Below are 10,346 nucleotides of genomic sequence, written 5' to 3' on the forward strand. Positions count from 1 at the left end.
CAGATGAATGAACTATGCCGATATTGACTATTTGACTAAATTCAGTGTTTTTTCACCTATATTAGTTTTTATTTACAAATTACTCGTCAAATACTGAAAAAAAATGTTACACTTGATGCTCTAAAATCGCATAATGTCAAACGAAGGGAAAAAAAACAGCTTCACATCACCTGTAATGCAAAGATAGCATGGCAAACTACCAGACCTAGAAGAGTTGAAAAACGTCGAAAAAAAACACAGGCGCGAATGACGTGGGAAAAACATCCAGGAAAAAATATCAATAAAACACTCGGTGGCGTGGAACAAATTTCCAGATACATTTATTGAGCAGCATATAAGACGATAAAATTTGAGTCAACTCTCACTGAGCCGAAGAAAAAATTTTGCTTAAAAAAACGTTCTATAACTATTTGAAATCTTCCAATTTTGTCTGTCGGTGTATTTCTAGAGGGGAACCGTAAAAATGCAAAAAATAGAAAAAAAAACGATTACGGAAAAAATGAGAAAAAAAACAAAATTTTTTGATAGGCTTTGTAAAATACAAAACAATCAAAAGCTAAAAAAATTTTCATCTCAAAACAAAAAAAAACGTTGACGAGGTGTTTCTTTCTTTAACACTCATTCAGCTATGATGATATGATTTGTAGGATTTGCTAATTCAAAAATGTCAAGAATAGTTATTCACCAATTAGGTTAAAAAAGAAATAAAGAGAGAAAGAAGATCATTTTAGTAGGAATGCCAATAATGTTCTATATTGCAGCTTTCTGAAAAAATTTAAAAAATAAAAATTATAATAATTTTTTTTCTAATAATTGTTTATGGTCAATCAATGTCCTTCTAAATTTTGAATGAGTACTATGTAAAGACATGCCAGAATAAAATTGTTCTTAGCTAAGTTTTCATCATCTGGCCTAATTTGATTGTAGGTCGAATGAAATTTTTAGCCTTGAGAAAAAGAAAAAATTTTTGGTAAGCGAAACTTGAATAAGAACGCAGTAAAATTGAAAATATGATAAGCTAATCTTTTTCATAGCCAGAAGATTAAATAGGGTTGGTGTTTTTGGTTGCAGAAAGGATCAGGTTGCAGAAGATGGGTTTTGGAGCTTTCATAAAGTCTTTTAAGTTATTTTTACACCCCCACACTAGATGACAAAATAGGTAAATAAAAACTTTTATTGCTGAGAATTGAAATGAGTAACAAAATGTTTTTTGATATAAATTTAACGACTAATTTTTTTTTGACAACGAAAATAGTGACAAAATTGAATGAAAAGTAAAGAATGAATGTGTAATTTTGAAATTTATCAACTTTTTCTGTTCCGGAGCAAAAACATTTAATTTTTCGATTGGCTCAGTCGCTTTTGAATGATTACACAGTTACAAAGTTTTAAACTCAAATCTAAGGCAATTAATTTAGCATTTAATAGCCTTATGGTCTTAGCCTTATTTTGGTCCAATGTTATAAAAAAGTTTAACTTTTTTTATTATTCTAAAGTTTGTAAGGGTTCATTTTTATAAAAATTGAAATTTCATTTGATAATTTTTCTGTAATACAGTAATTTTCTTAAAATTTCCCTAACTGCTCTGTTTATTAGTTTGAGGAAATCTCACGTTTTATAAAATAAAAGCTTTCAAAAACGATCAAAAAATTTCAACAATTGTGAAATGTATTTAAATAACTTTTCAGGGTATAAGGTTTTCTCAGATGACATCAAAGAATTTTTTTGCTAGTAAGTATAGTCTATAGTTGAAAAATTTCAAAAAAAACAATACCTTGCTCAGCAAAAACAATACCTTGCTGCATCTCTTTGCAAAAGAGTATGAGGAACAAAAACTTCAAATTAAACCTATATACCTAAACTTGCTTTTGAAAGCATTATATCGCAAGTTTAGCCAAGATTGTGTTGGATCAATTCAAATAGCTGTTTTGATAATTAGCTGTTCTAGACAATTTTTTTCAAACAGCTTTTTTTAAATGTCTCTCTCTTTGTAAATTGAAGATGAAAAGGTAAGCGTTTATTAGTTTGGCCTCGCAATTTTCTGGCTAGAAAGGTGGAGAGTTAACTCAAAGCCACGTCGAATATATTGTGTATTCTATTACACATTTTGAAATAAAGGAAAAATATTCAAACTTTCGAAAAAACAGCAATCTGAAAGTTTGAATATTTTTCCTTTATTTCAAAATGTGTAATAGAATACACAATATATTCGACGTGGCTTTGAGTTAACTCTCCACCTTTCTAGCCAGAAAATTGCGAGGCCAAACTAATAAACGCTTACCTTTTCATCTTCAATTTACAAAGAGAGAGACATTTAAAAAAAGCTGTTTGAAAAAAATTGTCTAGAACAGCTAATTATCAAAACAGCTATTTGAATTGATCCAACACAATCTTGGCTAAACTTGTATGGTTACTGGATACTAAATTAAATGGTAATTTTTTGTACGAATAAGTTTTTTATTGATTTTTTTCTGTTTCCATCTATTTCACGTTCTTTGTAGGATTTTATTTCCATTCTCAACACGAAATTTCCGTTCGTAACACCGGAAACTCGGACCACAAAAATTTTTCATCTCATGCAATACCACACAAACAAATCATTGGAAGTTTACAGACGGAAACGGAAACGGAAACGGAAACGGAAACGCAAACCACTAAAACGCTTGAACAATCGCAAGCGCCAAAAATTCATAACTTATTTATGGGATTAATTTGAAAAAACAACCAGGAAAACACATCCATGCATGCAGCAACTATGTCTGTGAATTGTCTGTGTCCATAGAGGAGACCTTAAATAATCAGGAAATAGTTAAATATTTGCAACTACAATTAAAATCAACTACAGCACAATAAGGTTTCCCGATGAGGTAGCCGACAATTTTTTTGAAATTGTTTACGATAATGTTGCTATTATCTTTATGTTATTGCTAATAATTTTTATCTATCCCAGTTTTTTCGGTCCCTCCAAAACGTGCTTTCTGCATGGGGTAGGTAAATTGCAAATCTGAGCTACATTTAAAGGTTATAAGTTTGTTAGCTCCGTAATATGGTCATAATGATTTTGAATCAAACAGGGTTTTTTCAGGGGGTTTTTATCTGACTGTTTTAAAGAGATTTTGACAAAAAAAATCTTAGGCCTCTGATACTGATTGGTTTCAGTTTCACAAAAAAAAGGTCCTGACCGGATTCGAACACAGGACCTTTTGTCCTAGGTTTACTCGTTTCTCGTAACTCAAGCATTCGATTAAACCGAAAACTTCGAATTCATTATAAATCAATCTACGATTCAGGTGGCTTTGTTCACTAAAAATCTTCTCCTTTGAGTGGCTTTGAGTAGAAAGTATTGATACCAATTTGATAACACAAACTATTCGCAATCGTACTTAAAAAGCAAAAATCTACAAAAATGGAAAGTTTTGACTTGCTAAATTTTCTATTATGTATTATTAGTGGTTTTAAGTTGTAATTTTTAGCCAGTTAGTGGAGATTGAACTAGTTAAACTAAAAACTCCAGAAATCTTTGATTTAAATTCAATTTCAAATTGTAGTGCAAGAAATTATTACTTTGAAGGACAAAAAACTCTGACCAAAAAACTAATAAGTTTAAACTTGAAAACAAAATAACAGACCCTGAGATAATCTTTTTAGTTCTCTTTAGAATCATAATCATGGCTTAATGAGCTTTTTATGCTATCATACTTGATCCCATAGAAGAAACAGGCTTTGCACCATTGTTCCTTCACACTTCACGAATAAATGGTAACAATAAACACAAAAAAATCGAAGAAATTAAATGTGGTAGATAGCTGAATTTTTACCTGTACAAGTGGTTATTCTTTCATTATATATCAAATGTGAGCCAAAATAAGCTAATTTATCATTTCTCAAGCGATTTGAAGACAGCTATTTAAAGATTAACCAATTAGGTTATTTAGATGATTTAGCAGCGCTAGGTATCATTTCATTTAATATGAATCCTTAACTGCTTACAGGGACCTTTTGTCGACCTTTTTTTATAGGTCGACCAATTTGGTTTTCCGAGCTCTCCCAGAGTACTATAAAATCCCTGGTTTGGCTGGCCAAATTTTCTACGCCGCAGGCAAAATTTTGAAGAAACAGGCAAAAAAAGGGTTTTTAGGCACTTTTTGGACATTTTCGACCAAAAAATTGCGTTTTTTCGGCGCGCGCTCCCCCCTCAAAATTAGTATATACTGGCGCCGATAAAAAAATTTAGGGGTCTGTCAGCCAAAAATGGATGTATTTAAATAATTCAAAGGGGGGACCCTTTGAGTCGGCAGGGCTCGAATCCATGAAAGAGAGAAGCGTCCATCCCCCCCCCCCTAAATCCGCCCCTGACTGCTTATAATATTTTTCAAATCATGTTTTTCCTAGAAACTTTTTTCAGCATTATTCAGCCTAATTTCAAAGTTTTGAATTCGAAATCGATCACTTGTTCTGATATACTCTGATAAAATCATAATGTTAGATATTTTAATTGGTTAACCATACGATAAGTTTAATTTAGGTTTCAAAAAACTGAAATTACGATGAAATCTAAATCAAATTATTTGTTCAGTTTTATAAACTAACATTTTTAAGAAAAAACAAGCTTGTAGCTTTTTTCATGCATTACGGTCATTTACATTTATTTAACAAGTTTTGAGCCTCGTATGAGATTAAAATTATTATTGATATGGAAGTTTTGTTTTGTAATATGAAAGATTTGTTGCTTAAAGTTTTTTTGGATATCAGTTCTTTTTTAGGTTTAGACTTTCTGCCAATCAGAAAGATTCTGCAGTTTATTTAGTTTTGCTAACAAATTTCGATTCAATTTGGTTCAAATTTCTTTGTGTTTAATAATTTGAAAAAATACCAGATTAAAATTGCAACGAAATCTTTTCTTTCTAAACCATTATGATTTATCAATCAATCCGGGCCAAATTTTTTTTCTGAATCATTTGAATATTTGATGATATACTACGATAGGTGGCAGAATCAAGTTAAATGCGTGGACCGCTCTTTGTTTTACTTCGAAAAGTATTTTTAATTTATTTCAAAAGCCAAATTTTTCGGAAAAAATGTGAAGTTTAAATTTTTGAATAACTATCCATCTGGCAGAGTAATCTTAAGCATTATAGTTCATAAACTAGTAACATAATCGTAGTAACATCGTGATTTTCACCTATTGTAAGATTGTGATTCTGAATTGTGATTGATTTTTAATTACTATTGACCTCGAATTCAGCAAATCTCCTTAGTTCTCCATTTATTGGTGAAATTGATCCGATTTCTGTTGTCATTTTTTATCATATTCGGGAGTATAACAGAAAAAAAAAATGTTCTGTTGTCTCGGGATGACCAAAAATACTAGTCATACAATTTCCATATATGGAAAAAGGCTAGTCATACACTTTCCATACAATTCCATACGTACAGAAAATTGCATGGAAGGTCTATGATTAGTATTTTTTCATATATGGAAATTGTAGGACTAGCATTTTTCCATAAACCAAAAATATTGATTTTTTACATTTTAATTTCTCAAAATTTTTGGTTGTGTTCGTAACCGAGCACAAATGACATAAACCTTGATTACTCAAACATAGTAACCAACGGTTTGGCCGTCTCTCTAAGAATAATTGAAGTTTCATTTGATAATTTTTCTGTAATACAGTATATTTAAAATTTCCCTAACAGCTTCTCTGTTTAATAGTTTGAGGAAATCTCACGTTTTACTTAAAAAAAAGCTTTCAAAAACGATCAAAAAATTTCAACAATTGTGAAATGTATTTTAAATAACTTTTCAGGGTATAGGGTTTTCTCAGATGACATCAAAAAATTTTTTTGCTAGTAAGTTATAGTCTATAAATGAAAAATTTCAAAAAAAAACAATACCTTGCTCAGCAAAAACTATACCTTGCTGCATCTCTTTGCAAAAGTGTATGGGGAACAAAAACTTCAAATTAAACCTATATACCTAAACTTGCTTTTGAAAGCATTATATCACTAGATTAGCCAAGATCGTGTTGGATCAATTCAAATAGCTGTTTTGTTAATTAGCTGTTCTAGACAATTTTTTTCTAACAGTTTTTTTAAATGTCTCTCTATTTGTAAATTGAGCAGTTTGTTTCAATATTCAGTGCAGATGAAAACTTGTATGGTTACTGGATGCTAAATTAAATGGTGTTTTTCTGTACGAATTAATTTTTTAATAGATTTTGTCTCTGTTTCCATCTATTTCACGTTCCTTGTAGGATTTTATTTCCATTCTCAACGCAAAATTTCCGTTCTCAACGCCGGAAACTCGGACCACACAAATTTCCCATCTCCTGCATTACCATGCAAAAAAAATCATTGTAAGTTTACAGACGGAAACGGAAACGGAAACGCAAACCACTAAAACGCTTAAACAACCACAATCGCCAAAAATTCATAATTTATTTATGGGATCAATTTGAAAAAACAACCAGGAAAACACATCCATGCGTGCAGCAACTATATCTGTGAATTATCTGTGTCCATAGAGGAGACCTTAAATAATCAGGAAATAGTTAAATATTTGCAATTACAATTAAAATCAACTACAGCACAATAAGGTTTCCCGATGAGGTAGCCGAAAATTTTTTTGAAATTGTTTACGATAATGTTGCTATTATCTTTATGTTATTGCTAATAATTTTTATCTATCCCAGTTTTTTCGGTCCCTCCAAAACGTGCTTTCTGCATGGGGTAGGTAAATTGCAAATCTGAGCTACATTTAAAGGTTATAAGTTTGTTAGCTCCGTAATATGGTCATAATGTTTTTGAATCAAACAGGGTTTTTTCAGGGGGTTTTTATCTGACTGTTTTAAAGAGATTTTGACAAAAAAAATCTTAGGCCTCTGATACTGATTGGTTTCAGTTTCACAAAAAAAAGGTCTTGACCGGATTCGAACACAGGACCTTTTGTCCTAGGTTTACTCGTTTCTCGTAACTCAAGCATTCGATTAAACCGAAAACTTCGAATTCATTATAAATCAATCTACGATTCAGGTGGCTTTGTTCACTAAAAATCTTCTCCTTTGAGTGGCTTTGAGTAGAAAGTATTGATACCAATTTGATAACACAAACTATTCGCAATCGTACTTAAAAAGCAAAAATTTACAAAAATGGAAAGTTTTGACTTGCTAAATTTTCTATTATGTATTATTAGTGGTTTTAAGTTGTAATTTTTAGCCAGTTAGTGGAGATTGAACTAGTTAAACTAAAAACTCCCGAAATCTTTGATTTAAATTCAATTTGAAATTGTAGTGCAAGAAATTATTACTTTGAAGGACAAAAAACTCTGACCAAAAAACTAATAAGTTTAAACTTGAAAACAAAATAACAGACCCTGAGATAATCTTTTTAGTTCTCTTTAGAATCATAATCATGGCTTAATGAGCTTTTTATGCTATCATACTTGATCCCATAGAAGAAACAGGCTTTGCACCATTGTTCCTTCACACTTCACGAATAAATGGTAACAATAAACACAAAAAAAATCGAAGAAATTAAATGTAGTAGATAGCTGAATTTTTACCTGTAAAAGTGGTTATTCTTTCATTATATATCAAATGTGAGCCAAAATAAGCTAATTTATCATTTCTCAAGCGATTTGAAGACAGCTATTTAAAGATTAACCAATTAGGTTATTTAGATGATTTAGCAGCGCTAGGTATCATTTCATTTAATATGAATCCTTAACTGCTTACAGGGACCTTTTGTCGACCTTTTTTTATAGGTCGACCAATTTGGTTTTCCGAGCTCTCCCAGAGTACTATAAAATCCCTGGTTTGGCTGGCCAAATTTTCTACGCCGCAGGCAAAATTTTGAAGAAACAGGCAAAAAAAGGGTTTTTAGGCACTTTTTGGACATTTTCGACCAAAAAATTGCGTTTTTTCGGCGCGCGCTCCCCCCTCAAAATTAGTATATACTGGCGTCGATAAAAAAATTTAGGGGTCTGTCAGCCAAAATTGGATGTATTTAAATAATTCAAAGGGGGGCCCTTTGAGTCGGCAGGGCTCGAATCCATGAAAGAGAGAAGCGTCCATCCCCCCCCCCCTAAATCCGCCCCTGACTGCTTATAATATTTTTCAGTTCATGTTTTTCCTAGAAACTTTTTTAGCATTATTCAGCCTAATTTCAAAGTTTTGAATTCGAAATCGATCACTTGTTCTGATATACTCTGATAAAATCATAATGTTAGATATTTTAATTGGTTAACCATACAATAAGTTTAATTTAGGTTTCAAAAAACTGAAATTACGATGAAATCTAAATCAAATTATTTGTTCAGTTTTATAAACTAACATTTTTAAGAAAAAACAAGCTTGTAGCTTTTTTCATGCATTACGGTCATTTACATTTATTTAACAAGTTTTGAGCCTCGTATGAGATTAAAATTATTATTGATATGGAAGTTTTGTTTTGTAATATGAAAGATTTGTTGCTTAAAGTTTTTTTGGATATCAGTTCTTTTTTAGTCTTAGACTTTCTGCCAATCAGAAAGATTCTGTAGTTTATTTAGTTTTGCTAACAAATTTCGATTCAATTTGGTTCAAATTTCTTTGTGTTTAATAATTTGAAAAAATACCAGATTAAAATTGCAACGAAATCTTTTCTTTCTAAACCATTATGATTTATCAATCAATCCGGGCCAAATTTTTTTTCTGAATCATTTGAATATTTGATGATATACTACGATAGGTGGCAGAATCAAGTTAAATGCGTGGACCGCTCTTTGTTTTACTTCGAAAAGTATTTTTAATTTATTTCAAAAGCCAAATTTTTCGGAAAAAATGTGAAGTTTAAATTTTTGAATAACTATCCATCTGGCAGAGTAATCTTAAGCATTATAGTTCATAAACTAGTAACATAATCGTAGTAACATCGTGATTTTCACCTATTGTAAGATTGTGATTCTGAATTGTGATTGATTTTTAATTACTATTGACCTCGAATTCAGCAAATCTCCTTAGTTCTCCATTTATTGGTGAAATTGATCCGATTTCTGTTGTCATTTTTCATCATATTCGGGAGTATAACAGAAAAAAAAAATGTTCTGTTGTCTCGGGATGACCAAAAATACTAGTCATACAATTTCCATATATGGAAAAAGGCTAGTCATACACTTTCCATACAATTCCATACGTACAGAAAATTGAATGGAAGGTCTATGATTAGTATTTTTTCATATATGGAAATTGTAGGACTAGCATTTTTCCATAAACCAAAAATATTGATTTTTTACATTTTAATTTCTCAAAATTTTTGGTTGTGTTCGTAACCGAGCACAAATGACATAAACCTTGATTACTCAAACATAGTAACCAACGGTTTGGCCGTCTCGCATTAAAAATGCATTGGAAACAGCCTGATATGTGCTACTTCTGCTACTTCAGACAAATAATATAACGAAAGTAATGAAATTTTAAATTTTGGCAATAATTTTCAAAGATGATTATTTCTAAATTTTGAATTTTTTATTTACCAGACATTGATCAAGGCATAAAAAACAGGTCATACAAAAGAAAGAAGAGTTTTAAGAATTTTTGAAAAAAGTTATGAAGAGAAAAGGAAAAAAAATCCAATATTAGTATATCCAGGACTACGTTATACACAAAAAATTAAATTTTGAATGCAAAATTTTTTTTCTTCAAAAAATGTTTTTTTTGAATACGAAAATCAGTTTGCGGTTGAAAAAACACAAAAATTTTTTGGGGGCAATTACAAAAATTTTTGTCGTCGCCATCAAAAAAATGCTAGTCATACAATTTCCATATATGAAAATTGTATGACTAGTGTTTTTTTTTCAGAAAACAAAAATAAAAAAAAAGTCAAAGTTTTCAGTCGTAGCAGCCCAAAAAACGCTTAAATGTTTTGCCAGCAGTTGAATTGACTGTTCAAAGCTTTTTTTTACAAAAAAAATTTTAAAAAAAAGTTCTAATCATACAATTTCCATATATGGAAATTGTATGGTTAGCATTTTTTTTCATACCATTTTTTCCCTTTTTTATGAAGAGATACCATTTTCGATACCAAAACAACTATAAAATACCTTTGAAATTCGATTTTTTCCATAGACTAAGTGTATGAAATTGTATGATTAGCATTTTCGGTCTATGGAGGTCAACCCGGAGTGCGACCCAAATTTACCGGATGATTAAAGGAAAAATTGTTTGAAATTATTTTTCCGTCGCTCCATGGTATTTAACTCCAACAACCCAATTCAAGCGTAATAGTTCAGTTTTCAAATAGCCGAAAAGTTATTTGTGGGCCATATAATTAAAGAACCTCGAATTTCAAAAAAGAAAGAAGGGACGATC

The 10,346-nt window shown here is 30.7% G+C and overlaps 1 protein-coding gene across 2 annotated transcripts in view; it reads left to right on the forward strand.

The window, feature by feature from the left end:
- The first annotated feature begins 1,047 nt into the window (after window positions 1-1,047).
- LOC134848482 (long-chain fatty acid transport protein 1-like) overlaps window positions 1,048-10,346 on the forward strand; it is a 348,156-nt gene continuing 338,857 nt past the window's right edge. For both annotated transcript variants that reach the window (XM_063865959.1, XM_063865958.1), the window contains exon 1: window positions 1,048-1,051. The gene's annotated coding sequence lies outside the window, so the exon portion shown is untranslated. The remainder of the gene's footprint in view (window positions 1,052-10,346) is intronic.

The sequence above is a fragment of the Symsagittifera roscoffensis genome, chromosome 6 (assembly GCF_963678635.1).
Source record: "Symsagittifera roscoffensis chromosome 6, txSymRosc1.1, whole genome shotgun sequence".
Lineage (NCBI taxonomy): Eukaryota > Metazoa > Xenacoelomorpha > Acoela > Convolutidae > Symsagittifera > Symsagittifera roscoffensis.